This window comes from Pimephales promelas, chromosome 2 (assembly GCF_988280905.1).
Source record: "Pimephales promelas chromosome 2, fPimPro1.hap1.1, whole genome shotgun sequence".
NCBI classification, from domain to species: Eukaryota; Metazoa; Chordata; class Actinopteri; order Cypriniformes; family Leuciscidae; genus Pimephales; species Pimephales promelas.
The window spans coordinates 21,086,866-21,104,327 of NC_142770.1; the positions used below are offsets into that span (position 1 = coordinate 21,086,866).

The 17,462-nt window shown below is 39.9% G+C and overlaps 1 long non-coding RNA gene and 1 pseudogene across 2 annotated transcripts in view; one reads left to right on the forward strand and one right to left on the reverse strand.

Annotated features, from left to right (window-relative positions):
* Window positions 1–17,462, forward strand: part of LOC148995848 (uncharacterized) — a 105,857-nt gene that overhangs the window by 9,733 nt on the left and 78,662 nt on the right. The gene's annotated exons all lie outside the window — the stretch shown is intronic.
* LOC148995849 (uncharacterized) lies at window positions 10,877–12,103 on the reverse strand (annotated as a pseudogene).

The following is a 17,462-nucleotide window of genomic DNA, read 5'->3' on the forward strand; positions in this document are numbered from 1 at the left end:
AAATTCTAGAGGGTAAAGATCAGTAGAATTGACACTAGCTCTAATTGTCTTAATCTTGCCAGTAAATATTGCAAAAGTCACAAGCTGTTGAAGTGGGATCTGGGTATTTATGTATTTATTCAGTACTAAATACAATTTGCGAATCATGAGGATGCTTATAATTAAGCTAGAAAAATATTGCACTTTTGCTGCCTTGACTGCCCGTTGATAATTGATCATACGATCTTTAACAATCTCATTAAACACTTGAAGTTTATATTTTTTCCACTGCTTCTCTGCTCTCCTCCATTTTTTTTTTGTCTAAATGCCCTGGTGATTTCATTAAGCCTTGGCTGGTATCTAGCTTTAGGTGTTACTATTTTAGACGGTGCACACAGATTTAAGATTGTAGAACATGATGTATTAAACCAGGACATCATTGCTTCAGTACCCATATCAACAATATGTGACAATGCAGAACTAGAAATGTCTGCAAGATTATATGCACGCACAGACAAAAATTGTTGCAACCCCTCCACCCCTACCCATTGCTCTGGGAGTATGTGTAGTTTAAGACTATTTGCACACACATCCTCTGTATCATTACTTTGCATCAGGGGAGGTACGAGGTTGGTTTCATCAGAATCAAACTTGGCTCCTAAACTTAATCAATTACCACAGGAGGCCGGTGTTAAAGGCTTGGATGTGAGGAACTGTAGGGAACAGAATCGACTGTATGATTCACAGAGCTGTTCTTTCATCTCCTAGTTTCTCCCGGTATCATTGGCATGCCGATACTGAGTCTGATCTCAGTTCAGGCCTCCCTTATAATTGCCTCATTTATAAAATAGTCCAGATTTTCGCTGGTCTTTAAGCGCTGATGACTCAAACAGAAATCTATGAGGCGTGCAAGGGTGATGGAGGGAAAATGCACACCACTTATTTGAGCTTTTGAAGAGAGAACCTCCTCCAGTCTAATGGACAAGTAACACGAGAGTGAAATAACATGGATTTTGATTTTTGTTTCAACCCATTCAGACCGACAAATACACAGATTTAGACTCCCAGAGAGATACTCTATCGACAGACTGTTAGAGATTTATGATAGACAGACAGACAGATGGGGTGGATGGACGGAGAGACGGATGGGGTGGATGGATGGACGGACAGACGGATGGATTGAATGAATGGATGGATGGACAGACAGACAGATGGGATAGATAGACATAGACAGACAGATATTCAGGAAGACAGACAGATAAATTGTCCTTCTTTATGTCCTCCTCAAGGGAAGCCGCTGCTCTGTTTAGAAGGCTATGAGATTCCTCTCCCAGCACTAACTGCTTGATTGATTGTAGTGTGGACATCAGTATGCCCTGCTGATAAAACAAAGAGGGGAAGTGAAAACACCTGACACTCAATTTATGTCGTTCATAGTCCAGGGAATCGGGATGGTGGACTGCACGCGGGACGAGGCTGGGGCAAACGGATGCATTAAATGCCAACATTCAGGGAATCTGATACCCAACTCTGGGGTCTCGCAGTGAAAAGGAAATATGGTGTGGCTTATAGATCTGACAGACACATAATTCAATATAGCCTTGGGAAGACGTTAAAGAAAGTCACTCGGGGAGACTAAACCACTGAACGCGGCGGAGAGAGTGTACTCTTGGTTATTGGTGGTCACACTGTTCACAACAGGGGGAAGTTGACGACAGCTTATGAGAAACACTGTTTTAATCACTGGTTCAGTCGTGGAATCCGTTGGGATCTTCGTTAGCTCTGCTGGAAACTCTGAGCCCACTTTATATGTTTGCTCAGCCTTGCTTACAACACAATGACTGAACCGGTGGGGCCGACAGCAGAACCGTGGGAGGCTCGCTGGTGTTTTGATGTTGTGATATCAACAGGATGGTTTTGGCGAGCTGGATGCGAATCAAACATATGACTCATACGCGCCGCATAATTAGCTGCCACTCCAAACCGACTTTCTATGAAACCACAGGACATGCCGCTCAGTTCAAACGATCATTACGCCGCATTAACTTGAGCTGACACTCAAACACAATGTCCTGACCTCTCGGCTGTCTCCAAATTACACTATGCACACATCCCGGGGCACAGAATAACAAAACGTCTCCGACTTTTCATTAGCGTACCGCGGTGAGCTTGTCATGCTAGCTTGTCACCTGGGAGTTTGGCTAGTCCAACATGGCCTCTCCTATAGCCTTGCTGGACAAAGCCCAGATCTTTACTGCCAGCCCTCAGTTTTGTTCCAGAAGTTTCATCCCCTTCAGTTATATGGCGAGGGGACATTCAGAAAAGCCTGCGCTCAGTAGCCAGATGATGTCAGAAGCTGTCAGGCTAAAGAAATGACCAGCGGGTCGACATTTCTGCTGCTTTTACGCTCCGTATAGAGTTACGGTTTTCAATACTTTCAGTGGAAGTGAGAATGTTTGCTCACATACTTGAGGATATAATAACTGTTTTTTATTAATAGTTTGAATTGGTTTTTATTTTTAGACGTTCCATTTTCTTTTTCATTTTTTTTAAAGTTTTAGTAATTTTGCTGTGTTTTGTCATTTTATGTCTAGATATAGTTTTTATTAAGTTTTATTTCAGTTTTAGATTTAGTTATTTTACATCAAATTAAACTAAATTAATATTAGAAATGTTTCCATGGCAACTAGCTGAAATAAAATATATATATGTATTTTAAATATTATATATATATATATATATATATATATATATATTTTTTTTTTTTTTTTTTTAAATATTTCAATTAACATTTTTATTATTTCAAGTAATATATTTATTTATTCAAAAAAACCCATACACATGTTGCACCGACAAAAATCTGGACCCATAAACGGGGGAGGTCTCGCAGGTTCTCAGCTTCCTTCAAGAGCTGTTGGATAAGGCCAAGTCCCCATCCATGCTCAAAGTTTACGTGGCGGCCTGGAGTATGTGAGCGGAGTGGAGTGGGAGCGGAGCGCGGAGTGGAGCGGCATGATTTTGAATGGAGCGCGGAGCGGATTTTTTAAAAGTCGGAGCGTCGTGGTTTTCACTCGCTCTGAGCGCGCTCCACTACCGCTCTATCACGAGGACAATTCATGCCAACGGCTCATTATAGAACTGCATTTTTAGTAAGGATTCACGTGTTAAACACATTACGCTAGCATGATACAGATGGATCACTCAAATCAGAAAAATATGTGAGGGTTATGATGACGCCGATGGACATGAGTGGCTGCGGGAGGTTATAGTTATCAAGCCTGTACTGAATATGAGCGGGCACGATCTCATGAAAGTGCGAATCTATAGCACACATTTTATTTCTCGTGCCTATTATTATATGCCAAAAAATTGTTTGTGCGTGCAAATGACGCACACTAAACCCCTTGGTTAGGATGGGTGTGAAGTGCGTTCTTGCCATTAAGTGCGTATCGTAGGCTATGCCCACGAGAAATAAAATATAGATAGCCTACGCACTTTCATGAGATGGGGCGCTGGATCGGGCGGGGTGAAAGCACATTTTAAACAGGTAACACTTATTCACCAACGCAATCGCTTTCTCACTAATGCATTGCATTCAAACAAATGTAATCATACAGTCGGCTATCTGTCAGTATTTGATTTTAAATGAGCATGAATCTGTGAGAAATGTAGCGACCCGTAGATAAATAACTGATGAAAACGTAGTTATTTTCTTCTTTCCAAACAAAATGTGCTCTGCAAAAAGCAGCAATGATATTTAATTTATAATGCTGATAACCTGTAATAAGCATAGCATGTCATAGGAAAAGTTTGCACACTATCCAAATCCAATAAACAACATTGCAACTATTCTCCTAACGTTGTTTTTTATTTATTTACTATGCCTATGTATCTATTATGATGAGGAGACATTTTGTGAGATTTTAAAGCATACTTAAATACTTTATTCGGAATTTCCTTGGGGAGCGAACACGGAGCGGTGTTTCTGATATCAGTGAGCGAGGAGTGGAGCGGGAGCGGTAAATGGTGAACCCGGAGCGGAGCTGGAGCGGAGTGATTATATAATGCTTGGAGCGTGGAGGGGAAATTGTTGCCGCTCCACTCCGCTCACATACTCTGCGGCCATAGGAGCGTTCGCTGAGTCGAAGCGCGGCCAGAAAGGATCATTAGGAAGGAAAGAGCTGGTCATCCGCTTCCTAAGAGGAGCCAGAAGGATGAACCCACCGCGCCCCCCTTTTGCCTCAAGCCTCAAGCACCTGGCTTGCGTTTCCACTGCCGGGCCAGTAGCCCCGCAGTGCTGCCCTAAACCCCGCCCCTAACATGACTTTCTGGATCAAACGACATACACCCCAACCCATTTCAGTGGGTATTATGAATTTATTTATTTATTAAGTTAGGAAGAAACTATATTAACTCACCGGCCGTGGCCGCAATAGTGTCCCGATTGTCTCGCCGCTAACAGAGGGACGGTGACCCAGCACATCGTCCATCAAATCGAACCATGGCAAGTTCCTTTTCTGAGCTCCGCTTTGTCCATTGTGCATTTTAATTGCCATGTACAATACTGTGCCGGCAACTTTTTATTTTTTTCCTGAACTTGAAGGGTTGCTTGCTGAATGCTTAGCTTAGAAAGTTCAGCATCGATGTATTTTACAACGTCCTTGTTTCTTCACATGCCGTCACTTTGCCGTTGTACCCTGTCTTCTGCCCAAATGCTCTGAAGAGCTTTGGTATATTCGACAGACCAGTACAGGCGATTCTCCATTTCGAGCAGCGATTATTTTGCGCAATATAAAAAAGTGAAATCATAATGTTCCATAACGTTACCTTGAGCACGCCTCTAGCCCGAGCTGGCCCGCTTTGGCCCAAGGTATTCGACGGGCCAGAAATCCTGGCCGTTGGTCCCGAGCAAGCCCCGGAAGTGACAGTGGAAACGCGACTGGCCCTGGCACCCACTAGCATGGCTCGGCCCTGGCCCGGCCTTGGAAACGCGGCTATTGACTCATAGGTCATCCTCAAACCAAAACATGGCTACGTCCCGAAGGTGATTGGCACTCCCTTCAGAGTGCAGGTTATTTATCTGTAGGCTCTGCCAGTATCCGACAACGAGAGCAGTGCCAGCCTCCTCTGCCCCGTTAGGGTGCTGAGAGCCCACATTATGCGCTCCGCCTCTTTCAGATGCTCAGAGCAGATTTTCGTTGCATTTGGAGGGGGCACCAAGGGTTTCGCCACCTTGAAACAGTCCCTGTCCAGATGGATAGTGGAAGCTATTGCTGCCGCTTACGCGTTGAAAGGTTTGCAATGCCCTCTGCACAGTAGGACTCATTCCACTAGAAGCATGGGCTCGTTGTGGGCATGGTCCCACCGAATTTCCGTTCGTAAGCGTAAGCTAAACTTGCGGAATACAAGAGAACCTCTCGTAAGAGAACGTACTCGGTTACCTAGCGCAATGGTTCTCAAAGTGGGCAGAATGTCAGCTTTATTTTCCAATGTAAACAGCCTAAAATAACTATTATTCCATTGTCACGGTTGGTAAAACCTGCGGACCCATCCCAGTCAGAGCCTTGTCTACTGGTCGCCGAGTCGTACTCAGCGAACTCGAGCATTTTTAACCAGATGTTCTATGCATTTCTCTCTCCAACCCAGAACCTTTCTTGAAGAGCAGACCAAGGTGGCGTTTGTGCTAACGCTTCTGACTGGGAAAGCGAATGCTGTTCCTCGTTCCAAAGGCGGCGGGGCCGGGCCGCAACAGGGAGAGAGGCTGCTAGGGTGCTGGCGGAACTACGCCAAGGAGAGAGGCCCGTATCTGACTTTTCGATTGAATTTCGAACCTTGGCAGCCGAGAGCCGATGGAACGAGGATGCGAAGTGGGACATGGGCTAGCTGACGGCGTCAGTTGATGAAAACCAGGGAAGCAGCCTCCGAGCCGTGCTTTTATACGCTAAGCCACACCCACTTTGGCGGGCTGTGTCGTGTATTAAGCGCGAAGCGCCACCATTGGGTGTGACATCACTCCAGGATCAATGGTAGGCTGCTGCAGTTGCCGCAGAGCAGCCAATGATTGTGCTAGACAGCTCACTCTAGGTCTGCTAGCTGCAGGAAGAATGCAAAATGACGCAAAAAAGAATGCAAAATGACGCATAATTTTTGGCGTCAATGTCAAAAATCTCGAGTCTCGAGAAAAGATGACTTTACCTGTGGCATAAGACAAACTTACGTTAGGTAACCGAGTACGGTTTCACACCTTGCTGGCATGCAGGCTTTGATCCCCATTTACTACAGGTAACGTAAAAATGTCTGAGCCATTAAACTGGCTTGAACCTGATCTTAATGTCAAAACACCAGGAGAAGTCTTGAACGCCTTGCAAGTGAAGCACATCTGCACCGATCATCAATTCATAAACAGTACCAAGGTGAAGGTTTGGCTCATGAATATTAATCAGGTAACTTGACTGGACGTTATCCACCCAATTAATATTCATGAACCTTTCTATATGGTGATATCACAACCTGCCACAAATGGTGTTTTTCCATCTAATTGATACAGATTTTTATGCATTTCGCTTTGTGTTTTGCCTCACTTTGCCGGTTTGTTGTGTTTATGTCTTGTTCTATTTTGCTTTCTCTGGAGAACAAAAAAAAACCTCCAGGTAATTTTATATGACAGAATGATGGGAAATATGGGATAGGAGAAGATACGGGCAGAATAAGATAAAGAATATCCTTGTTTTAAATGTAATTCCTTAATATCAGATTCACAAAGGGAGTTGTGACAATTTCATTCAAACTACAAAAACAGCCACACAACTTACAGTCCAGACAGAATGAAAAACCTGCTCCTCAAAATATGAATTTGCCATGACATGCTATTGGTTTTCCCCAAAAATTGCTTTTGTAATTTTCATAAGAATCACTATACCATAAACTATCGACCCTGTTGTTATTTTGCATTACGGAAAGGAGAGTGAAAGTGTGAAGACAAGCATCACATATTGCTCATATAAGGCACGTAACTCGTCCCGCACCATTTGTTTATGAATCATACCTCAAATCGCACGGCTTGTTGAGGAGAAATATGCCATTACTTTTGCAAGCAATCAGACTTACAATTTTTACTTGGCATCCTATAGACTTACTTGGACCTGAGCCATATTCAAAGAGATTTTAGTGTGGGTCAGAACACCCTTCCAACATCACTGATTTATTTTTTTGTATTATTAGCAATATACAAAAACTCTCATTTTAAATGCATTAAACAAGAGAGTGTCCACCCACACAAACACACACACACACAGCTTTTATGAAACCATGACATTTCTACTTTGAATAGCGAGCTTGAATTTCTTTGTTACCATTGTGAAACTAGCAACGCCATTAGTTATGAGTAAAATCAGATTAATTATGTCATAATGAAAATGCAACGGATCTGATTGGAGGAAGAGAAGCGTTTTCAAACAATTGCATTCCCCCATTTCCATCGCCACTCCTCCGATAAATTGCTCTCATTCATTAGTTTTTTTTATTTTTTTTATCAGAAGCGCACTTTGGGAATCTCCGCACATTGTGCTATGGTTCCTTTGGATAAATGAAAATAGATTGTCTTCTAATTAATCTCCGGCTTCTTAATTGCTTAATTACAGTCATTTACAGCTCAATACGAAAACAGACGAGAACGGGCAAATAAGGAGATTCATGTTTTATTCAGCGAATCACCAAACGGCCAAGTTTTCAAAGGACGTGCACATCCATTGCATTAGTGTCTTACTTGACTGATTCAAGTCGTTCAATGTCAGACAATGTCACCCTCTTGAAATGTCTGTGAATTCCTGGGCCCATAAATGAAGTGTCCCTCCTAGATAGATAACAGGGTCAATGCCCCGCTTTTCTCTGTGCTCTTCAGAAATGGTTGTGTGGTTGAGTGTGGCCAGACGGCCGGCTCTCTCTCAGAGACACAATGTCTCACACTCTTTGACAAACTGTACTAACAAAGCGACGGTTGGGTGGAAAACGGCCCCACACTCAAAGACGCTGATAGCCTCAAACGTCCACTCTGTCTGACCCTCAAACACATTCCATAACTCGAGCTGTGCTAAAACACATCTGACGCCAGTTATCAGTGACGGATTGCTGGCCTAAAGCACGATTTTGTGTGAAAACATTCACATGGGTCTGAGATTTATTTATTTATATATATTATTATATATATATATATTTAAGTAAAAATGTCAAGTGTTGTATCCATAAATTACACCTAGGAACAAAAGTGAAGTGAGAAAAAAAGTGAAAAATTTGTGATAAAGACATGGACAGTATTTTTTTTTTTTTTTTAAATCAATTTACTGGTGTTTGTGCCATTCATTAATGCCAGAAAAGCATGTTACAACCCACTTTGCGCTTGACATTTATGTGTCTGTTTTCTTTTTGCCAATATTTATGGTAAATATTCACACTTTAAAAAAATATTATTTTATACCTTTTATAAGTATCTTTTATATACTTTCTGCACACTTTAAGACTATTTAAATATTATAATAATATGATAGTTTGTATAACTGCTTAAAACTGCTTTTTTTATAATAAAATTTCAACAAATAAATTTCAAAATAAATGTATGCATAAATACATACATAAATGGGTGCGCACACACACACATAATGTGTAATGATAATAATAATAATAATTTTAGACCTTGCCACACGGTTATTAGTCTACAGAAGTCCTTTATTTCCTTTTTTTTTCTCCAAAATGATAGAATTCACTAACTTGATTAACTTGAGTAAATAATTAACTGCTTAAAACTGCTTTTTCCCCTAAAATTTCAACAAATAAATGTCAAAATAAATGGATACATGCATACATAAATGGGCACACACACACACACACACACACTTAATGTATAATAATAATAATAATAATAATAATTTTAGACCTTGCCACACAGTTATTAGTCTACAGAAGTCATTTATTTCCTTTTTCCCCCAAAATAATAGAATGCACTAACTTGATAAACTAACTTGAGTAAATAATTAACTGCTTAACTTCTTTTTTCCCTAAAATTTCAACAAATAAATGTCAAAATAAATGGATACGTGCATAAATACATACATAAATGGGCACACACACACACACACACAGACAATATATATAATGATAATAATAATAATTTTAGACCGTGCCACACAGTTATTAGTCCACAGAAGTCCTTTATTTTCTTTTTTGTTTTGTTTCCCCCAAAATAATAGAATTCACAAACTTGATAAACTAACTTGAGTAAATAATTAACTGCTTAAAACTGTTTTTTTCTCTAAAATTTCAACAAATAAATGACAAAATAAATGGATACATGCATAAATGCATACACAAATGGGTGCGCGCACACACACACACACACACACACACACACACACATGAAGTATAATGATAATAATAATAATGCTAGACATTGCCACACAGTTATTAGTCTACAAAAGTCATTTATTTTCTGTTTTGTTTTCCCCAAAATAATAGAATTCACAAACTTGATAAACTAACTTGAGTAAATAATTAACTGCTTAAAATTGCTTTTTTTCTAAAATTTCAACAAATAAATTTCAAAATAAATGGATACATGCATAAATACATACATAAATGCGCGCGCGCACACACACACATACATGCAATACAAATTCATTGACCGTCAATAATGAAATCAACAATCAATTAAAAAATGATTATTAAAAAAGATATGTAAGTTATTCTATATATATATATATATATATATATATATATATATATGACATACTTTGTGCCACAACACTGAATGCAGGCTGCGGTTTGTGTTGTAACAAATCCATCTGAGAATTGTGTTTGATCAGCTTATAAAAATGCGTTTAATCTATGCCGTGATAATGTTTATCCTCTGGCTGGACCATCAACCAACTATTTATACTTCACATTTCATATCTAGCACATTTCCAACTCTTAAACGAATTGGCACGCTCTTGTGTCATGTTCAACATCATCTCTGTTCTCACATATTCACAGCAGCCTGATAGATGACCTGGGAGAAAAATAAAAAAAAACTGCACATATTCATACAGTATGTAGAGAAAGCAGAGCGAGCGAGAGATAAAAGACATAAGGACATAAAGCAGACCTCTCTGTAGCGTATTGAGTAATCTTGCCTGGCGCACAATTACACACACTCACACACACTCCTCCCACACATATCACTGGCGCTACAGCTGGATGAAATGTACCGTCTCTGCTTGCGCTCATTTCTCAGCAAGATCTTTGAAATATTTTCTCATTTGCAGTAAATCAAAATTAAATATGGATGGTGCTGGTTGATGGGGCCTGTGTTATTAATCACTGGGTACACTTTACGCAGCCTGACTGTGTGTGCACCAGTGGAAGAACACCTGCCTTGGCGGCTGTGAAAGGAAACAGGCGAGCGGCTCTGTTTTGGCCAAACTCCAGGGGTCATCTTGTATGCTAATCTGCTAATATGGTGAATATAATTGTAATTGAATTGTTAGGCCTTACAGATGAGCGGAGCAAACAAGCTATTTCTGCATGCCAATGTTATGATATCAAATTGGTGAACAGGGTTAGATGGAGAGCTGGCGATTAGTGGAGCCAGACAGGCTTGAATTATACACCTGCTTAGAAACATTAAGAAACCAAACACAGTGTCTTCAGTGGAAGCACCCGGCAAGCATCACTTGAGGTCATCTATTACTAAATTGTTGAGGCGACGTGTCACTTATATGAATGCTTAGTCACAGCTTAGGAAAAACTGTGAGGTCAAGAAGGACACCGGCAACAACACAATAACAACTAGACAAAGGGAAAATGTGTAAAGGCAAAACCTTATCTGAAAGGTTAATGCGTTTTAAAAAGCATTGAAGTTTGAATGTTATACGGGCCTTACAGAAAGATAGACCGACGGACAGACAGAACGATGTATATCCAGATATTCAGATAGAGACATGGATAGATAGATGGATAAATAGAGATACAGACATATAGACAGACAGACAGACAGATCAATATTAAGAGACATAGATAGATGGATGGATGGATGGATGGATGGATAGACAGACATAGACAGATAGATAGTTATTAAGATAGATAGATAGATAGATAGATAGATAGATAGATAGATAGATAGATAGATAGATAGATAGATAGATAGATAGATAGATAGATAGATAGATAGATAGATAGATAGATAGATAGATGGACACAGACAGACGGATAGACGGATAGACGGATAGATGGATGGATAGATAGATAGACAGACAGACAGACAGACAGACAGACAGACAGACAGACAGATCAATATTAAGAGACATAGATAGATGGATGGATGGATGGATGGATGGATAGACAGACATAGACAGATAGATAGTTATTAAGATAGATAGATAGATAGATAGATAGATAGATAGATAGATAGATAGATAGACAGGTAGATAGATAGATAGATAGATAGATAGATAGATAGATAGATAGATAGATAGATAGATAGATAGATAGATAGATAGATAGATAGATAGATAGATAGATAGATGGACACCGACAGACGGATAGACGGATAGACGGATAGATGGATGGATAGATAGATAGACAGACAGACAGACAGACAGACAGACATACAGACAGACAGATAGATAGATAGATAGATAGATAGATAGATAGATAGATAGATAGATAGATAGATAGATAGATAGATAGATAGATAGATAGATAGATAGATAGATAGACATTCAGATAGATAGATAGATAGACATTCAGATAGATAGATAGACATTCAGATAGATAGATAGATAGATAGATAGATAGATAGATAGATAGATAGATAGATAGATAGATAGATAGATAGATAGATAGATAGATAGATAGATAGATAGATAGATAGATAGATAGATAGATAGATAGATAGATGATAGACATATTCAGATAGATAGATAGATAGATAGATAGATAGATAGATAGATAGATAGATAGATAGATAGATAGATAGATAGATAGATAGATAGATAGATAGATAGATAGATAGATAGATAGATATTCAGATAGATTGATGATAGATAGATAGATAGATGAAAGTCAGATGAAAGGACCAATGAATGCAAAACATGATTTAAATGCATGATTAATAAAATTCATAGCATTCACACATTGATGTTGCACAAACAAAATAATTCAATATCACACAAAAAAAAGTCGCTAGAAAGTTTGTGTAGTGCATCAAAACCGGGCGCCTCCGCTGTTTTTTTTTTTATCATGCCGGCAGTGTAGACTGGTGCATTGATTATATAATGGGAGCGATCAAGTTTTGTCGAGTACACCGCACACATTCGCAGAATCCCCGGTGAAAGAAAGAGTGTGTTGGCGAGCTGGAGAGTAGACAGTAGATTAAGTGCACTACACCAAAGCTCTCAGTGCACAAGTGTTGCGCGGCTCGGAAAGGCAGCGGTACATGGGGGTGGATGAGGGCTTGGTGGGAGAGAAAAAGAGAGGGGAGTGTTGTCTCTACTCTGCCACATGGCGGTAGGCTGGAGGAGAGGTTGCCAGGCAGCCTTTTGTGCAGTTCAAGGCTGTTTGAAATTTCAGTTGGATGAAGGAGGTTCATTAAGGAGCCTTTTCGCCCAGCGTAAAAAGAAGTGTCCATCACCTTTAGAGCTCATGTGCCCACACTCACGGTGGCTTAGGTTTGCAGACACATAAAGCACTCACACGTACACCCACTTGCTCAGTTGTAGAGAAATCTCTCTAATTCATATGCCATCAGAACTCTGAATATGAGTGTGTGCGTTCAATAAAATAATCAATCTGGGTTGAGGCCAAGGCAATACAAGCTGAACAATACGTTTGATTAACAAGCACAGCTTACATTACATCATATTAAATCAACCAATCATACTCACCGTCTGAAACCGTAGAGCCTCTTTGTGACTGTTAAAAGCAAAAAAAACCAAAAAAAAAAAAAAACAGAGGAGCTAGACTCTGGTATATCTGGCTCGTTCTCCCATTGACCTTTATTGGAATTCAGGGCACAGTGAACACAAAAAGGGGCTTGTTCAGGATGAAACTCAGTGCTTCCTGGAACCTTCTCCAAGAATAGCAGAGGGAAAAAAAAGTATGACTTAGAGTAGCAGTGGCGCTCTAATTTTATGTGATCGTATTTTTTTCCTAAACTAACAAGCGGCGTTGTCTTTTAGGCCGGGTTTGGGTTTCATCTGTCCTACTTTCGGAGGTTCTCTTGGATCGCGGTGGACATTCAATCACTTGTTGTCTGCCTGCGAGAGTCCTGGTTAATATTTCCGCACCGACCGCCGGCTGAAGTATTATATACTTGGCGCTGTTGTATATCAGCATGGCTACCGTCACCACACATCAGGATCAGGTGTCCTTGAACTTGTGGGCTCACTTGAACTTCTCTCAATATGCTTGATTGCAGTGATTGTCAGTATATGGGTTTAGAAGTGAAAATCCATATCCCAGTGCTCCTTGCACTACCATTGAATGTGTCCCACAGGGCTTATACATACTGGGACTGTTGAACGTTTCAATGGAGACCGTGACATTGAAAGAAGATACTTCCCAACCCTCGAGAGACATCTTCAAGACATTCCCCCATAAATATGATCCTTGGGGCCGTAAATCTTTTGTATAGCCAACGTTTAAAATGAGCCGTCTTGGTAATGGATGCATTTAAAAAAAAGCCCGATGGACCTTTGACAGTTTCCTAAAAAGTCTTACCATTCTCCATCGCTTGAGAAAATGCAAATGTAGTCACTGGCACCTGACTTACCCAGAAGATTGAAGGGGCTTATACAATTTGTAATAAGTAGTGTACAATAGGAGTTTAATTTTCACCCTTGAGTGAATAAGGAATATTCGTTTTTTTGGTGGAAGGGGGCGGGTTGGATTCCTACGCCTGTGGAAAAAAGGAGTTCATTTGGATGGAGGGTGTTTGCTAGTTATTTGCAGGGATGGAAATGAAGCCTCTTGCCAAGGCATCAGCTGCAACTGTCAGAGGTCTCTGAAGCGAACAGGGCTGGGGATTAGGGGGCAGATTGTAGCGAGGCAGCCGTTATGGTAACTGAGAGGCAGTGAGCAATTCAAGGCGATTGCTTGGCGGATATCTGGGGCCCTCTTAAGCTGCCTGTCACAGGTGAAGGAGTCTCCGAATAATTATCACAGTCTGTCTTGCTTCGACGCTGTAAGGATTCTGTAGCTGCAAATCAAATTATGTCTATGTTTGCAAGGGGATTTGATTATAGGAGATAACAGGAAATGGACATGAAACTTGTTAATTATTAATGTTTTTTTTTTCTATGTACACTTCCATTACCTTGTGTGAGACTTACCTTTTATTAATTAGCAGTGCTCATGAGGTTTAGTGCCACCTTACCTTAAGTTTAAACTGCACCGTTGAATGATATCTCAAATGATGTGTTAACTTTGAAGTGTGCTATTACTTTTCAAGTGTACAGGCTTGTAAATGTCTCCTGGCAGACAACAAAACATGAAAAAAATGCATTAAAAACTTGACTTAATGGCCCTCCCACCTAGCAGTCGCTAAGCAACACCCTAGCAACTACCTAAGTGCCCAATGCCTCAACAACTGGCCACAAGACCATATTAATGACCAGAAAATCAGCCATAGCAACCATCTAGGGGTTTGTTTCCCGTACAACGACGTAACTCACTGCTTAACCGCCATGATACGATGCATCTTTGAAGAAATTTCCCAAAACCATATTGTCGCAAATCAGCCATTCAACCACGTTGGTTAATGATGCCACTTAGGAGTACTGTTTGTATCCCTCCTGTTTGAAATTGAATTAATGCTAGATGTTTTGCTATAAATTACGGATGTAGGGTTATTTTGCTTTATTTCCAGATTCAATCATAGACTCGTTTTTACAGAGCACGTTCACACATGCGAAAAACTCATTTGTATGTATTCTAAATCAAATATATAGATTGTACTGAATGTCAGTTTGATTATTTGGCTCATGGTAAGGATTTATTGAGTCCACATGTCATGTAAACAAGAAACTGCATCTAACCACAGGTCGAGAGCTGTCGTTCCAACCGCACAACTTTCCAATGTTGTTTGCGAATGTTCGTTAGAACTGTTTTCGGGAAACACCGACTCATTGAACCATGCTGATGACGACAGAACTTGCAACTATAGTTGGCTAATGATGCTTTTGGGAAACGCACCCCTGAAAATGCATAAAAAAACTAAATGCATAGTAATGCCATGACATTCACCTAACAATGCCTTAGCAACCACTTAGCAAAATATTAGAGACCACCTTAACAATTCCCAAACAACACCTCGAAGACTTCAGCAACGCCCCTAGCATTGCTACCTGTCCAGAAAATTCTAGCAATTGATACACTAAGAAAAATAAGAAAATCCAAGTAACTGCATAGCAGTGCCTTAGCAACCACATAGAAACCACCTAACAATTCCCCAATAAACATCCAAAATACATAGACAGACAAAAACCTTCATTAAAACCTACAAAACCTGCATTCGAGCCTGTCCAAAACACCCTAGCAATGCAACAAAACAAAAGCAACCCCCACTAGACACTATCATTTTAATAAACTAGCAAACTGCATCTAGAAAAAGGCAAACATATAGAGATAGAGCTGACACTCCTGTTATCTAGTAAATGTTTGTTGCAAGACAAGGACGATCTCTCTACTGGGCACAATGTAACATTTGAAGACAAGACATGTGATACGTCCACAACCACTCAAGCTGAATGTCAGTGTAAAAGATCCTTCATTTTCAACCTGGCAGTTCTTACTAAACTCCCTCTCTCCCTCGCTTTGCTATGCGGCATTTAAGCTAGCTGTATTCTCATGGCTTCTTTGATGCACCGTCTCTTTTAGATTTATAGCTCAGTCAGAGCCAGGTGTAGCACTTGGAACTGGGGTTAAAAGCCCTTTTATTGCACAGTTTTATGAAACCAGGACAAGGAAACAAGAAACTGAATTTTGGAGATTAGAGGAGGAGATAACTTGTTTGTATTCCTCCTTGAAATTCCAGAGGATAATGTAGGACATTCACTTTATGGACTCCAGAGGAAGAAAGTAGGATATATGTACATCTTCCCCCGCAGGAGTTTGGATCTTGTAAGAGATTGCGACCTGAGTTTGGAGTTTGACATGAGCAAAAGGGGACCAGCTACAAGATGGAGAGACTGTAATTTTACAAAGGACATTTTTGACATTTCTCCAGCGATTAAAAAAAAGTTGACATGAAATAAAAACTATATCTTTACAAATTAGACTTAGTATAAACTTATTGATTCTGATTCTTATGGATTCCTAATTGCGATTCCATTAAGATAAAAAAAAAAAGAACTTGTATATCATTCAATCATACTCTAATAAGTCTTATTGCAAAACATTTCATTGTAGCTGAATCCCATAAATACAAATCAACAGGCAAAAGATCACTTACACAAGGAACTTTTACCTATGATTTAAAAATGTCATTGCAAAAACAACTAGACTAACTAATATAAATTGCAGGCATTATTAAAGACAATTAAACTTAAAACAACACTGTACTTCATAAATACAATATATACATTGAATAACTTGTGTAACTATATTTGTAGTCAAGAACAGCCAGTGAATTTTCTGTCTTTTGTTGTTTGACTGACGTTATTGTAGAGAAGGCAGCAGCAATATTAGGCTGTTTATTATATATTATACCAGTGTCCTCAGGCTTACAGGGATCTCTTAAAGGGATACTTCACCGAATATGTATTTAAAATGGATAATTTATGAAATTATTTTTGAATTTGGAGCTTTCTAGACTGAGAAAAGCCGAAATGAAAGACAACAACTCCCAGAATGCACTTGCTTCAATGCCCTAGGAGGCCACGCCTACCGGTAACAGAGCGCAGTAGTTAAACAACAAGTCTAGGCTACTAGTGAGTCTCCATGATAAGTCTGCCTGAAAATGTGTTTCGAGATCGCCCAAAATTCGGCTTTCCGATGAGCGACACCTGTGATGTGACAGTCTCGTATCTCTCACAGAGGAGCGGGAGTTTTCTTGTTAAAACGCGAAATGTTAAAACGCACATCAACCGATCACTTGTTTAGCGTTCATGTAAACACTGCATTCAGATTCACCAATCAGAATGAATTCAGTTAGATTGAAACAAAAGCTGTATGTAAACAATGAATGGTGACTGCTGAATCCTGGACATTTTGTACGATCTCGAAGTATCCCTTTAAGCCTTAGGAGGTTGGCCAGGGACTCCTAAAGGCAGGTGAATGACAGGTACCTTTGCATCCAATACTTAAGATCTGTTCAACAAGTCACCTGTTAGCATTTGGCCAAACTGACTTTGCCGCTTTACACAGGATAAGGGGTTTGCACTAAGGGCAACATGCATTTTTTTTTTTTTTTTTGCCATAGGCCCCTTTGGACCATGATCCAGCCATCCTAACCT